Raw genomic sequence first — 2702 nt, 5'->3', positions numbered from 1 at the left:
AGGTTTGCTGGTGTTTCGGGGTTCTGGTTTAAAACGGACCAGAACTTCTGACCTAATGGACCTGGAGAACAATCTGATAGTCCTCAGTGTGAAACTCACTCTGTTCTCCCTGCTGTCCCTTAGAACCCCCCCCCCAGCATTAAAGGGAAACTGGGTTCAAACTCCTTTATTGTGGTGCGTTCATGCTTCAGCGAACATCCACCTGTAAACATGGGGGGGGTCTTCAGGCACTTCAAAGCATGCAGCAGTTTCAGACATGAAACGATGCAGAGAACATGTCAGAGGATCTGCTGGCAGAACGTCTGCAGGAGCACTGAGGTTCTGCTGAGGTTCTGCTGATTCAAACATGCAGATAAAGCTTCATCTCCTGCTTCATCCAGGTCAGGTTCTCCTCTGTTTCAGAGGAAAGTGCAGGAATGTTTTGCAGTAAAGGGTCTCAGATTCATGTCAGGTGAACCCATGTTTGACCCAAAGGTCACGAAAAAGGTCAAGCTGAAGACCTGAGCTGGATGATCCGGTTCCCGTCCTCTCCTCCTGGGCTGCATAGTTCTGATTGTTGTCGTGGAGACGCTGGACTTCCTTCTGTCCACCATCAGAGGTCATGTCTCCACCAGACCACTGGACCGGACCGTCGCTCATACGGACAGTGGAGTTTGCTGCTGGCCGTAACCACGGCGATGAGCTGATGGACACCTGCAGGTTCCAGGACAGGTGTGTGCACGTGTCTTTCTGCAGGTCTAGGTGTGTGCTTGAGTGTTCACGTGAACAGATGCATGTGTGTAAGTGAATGCGTGTGCACGTGTGCGTGTGCACATAAACAGGTGCAAGTGAGCGTGTGCAAGTGAACAGGTGCACGTGTGTAAGTGAATGCGTGTGCACGTGTGCGTGTGCACATAAACAGGTGCAAGTGAGCGTGTGCACGTGAACAGGTGCACGTGTGTAAGTGAATGCGTGTGCACGTGTGCACATAAACAGGTGCACGTGAGCAGGTGGATGTGTGCGGGTACATGTGAACAGATGCACGTGTGTAAGTGCACGTGGATGGGTGCACATGTGCACGTAATCAGGTGTGCAGGTGCACGTGAACAGGTGCATGTGCACAGTTATGTGTGTGCGGGTGCATATCTGCTGGTGCACGTGAACAGGTTCATGTGTGCAAGTAAACGGGTGCACGTGTGCGGGTGCACGTGAACAGGTGCACGTGTGCGTGCTCATGCAGCTGATACAGCAGCTGGTGGCGAGCTGCGGCAGGAGGGTGGAGCTCCAGGCTCCTGATTGTCAGCCGCTCACGGCGGGACTTCCTCTGCCGTCCTGGATCTGGACCCAGGTTCTCTGCAGAGGAACCGGTCCGTGTAAACAAAGATTCTTAAAGGGTCGCGTCTGGTCATGCTCGTTCTGATGTCCCGTTTGTGGTTCTGGAACGGAGCTGCACATCAGCCAGAACTCAGAACCAAAGTGCAGAGTCCGGTTGGTCGTGTGGACCAGAGACGACATCCTGACAGTAAACGGGGACAACGTGGAGTCCGAGACGGTGTCCAGCTGCAGATGCTCCACGGTGGACGGACGCTCCTGCACAGCCTCCTGTCAGTCACATCCAGAGAACCACAGAGAGGAGGAGCAAATGGAGGAGAACCAAAGAGAATGAGGACCAACAGAGGAATCCAAAGAGAGGAGGTGCAGAGAGCTCCGTGAAGAAGAAGCAGGAACCATGAAGGAGTTTGGAAATGTCTGCTGGACGAAGGAGGAGCGGTGAGAAGCAGTGAGGAGCAGTGAGGAGCAGCAGTAGCTTCTTCAAATCATCAGAGGAGCAGCAGGAGCAGGAGGAGCTTCTTCAAATCATCAGAGGAGCAGCCTGATCTCCTGCCGTCAGTCGTCCAGGAGCTGCTCCTCCCAGGTGGAGGTGGGGATGGCGCTGTAGGGGTCAGCGATGACCTTGGCGCAGCGGATGATCATGGCCATGAGCAGCAGGCAGAGGAACGCCACGCAGGTCAGCGTCAGGCCCTGGTCCACGTCCACGTCCACCAGCGCCGCCTCCGCCGAGTCCTCCGCCTCCATGAGTCCTGCACAGGTGGAGGTGCTGTCTGCAGCGCCTACATCCTCTCCTCTCTGTCACTGTAACGCCGAGGGGGCGTGTCCTTCGCTCAAAACCACGAACCTCCCACCTCAGATCAGAGCTGGAGACGAAGCTTTGACCACGGATTCCATCTACGATCAGCTGATACCAGAGAACGCCATCGGCGCCGTTCCTTCAGCTCCCCCGTGGAACCACATACAGACATCTTTGGAGGGCTTGATTGACAGCTGAATCCTCAGACCAAAGCCCCGCCCATCTTCACCTCCTTAGAGCTCCGGTAGGATGATGTCACAGCCTGGCATGAGCCCCCCCACTGGTTACTGGAAGTGATGACTCAGCAGAAATCCAGCGTTTACCTGGATCGTCTCGAGGAGCGTCTGCGGTTCCGGATCTTCATCCGGATCCAAAAACTCTGACCACGTCTGGGGGGGAACATGCAGAGGAGGTCCATATCTTCGAGGGGAGGGTCCGTCCTCCTCAGGAACCACCAGCAACCTGGGGGTGGGGGGTAGGGGAGGCTCTGCAGCTGTCAGCGTGGGAGGGGCTGCCCCCCCAGTCCACGTGGAGAGAGCAGAGTTCTGGAGGAAGGTCCATCCTGCAGCAGCCCCCCCCACCAGCTCCATATCTA

This window comes from Oryzias melastigma, linkage group LG6 (genome assembly GCF_002922805.2).
Source record: "Oryzias melastigma strain HK-1 linkage group LG6, ASM292280v2, whole genome shotgun sequence".
NCBI classification, from domain to species: Eukaryota; Metazoa; Chordata; class Actinopteri; order Beloniformes; family Adrianichthyidae; genus Oryzias; species Oryzias melastigma.
Note: the sequence above shows the minus strand (reverse complement) of the source record.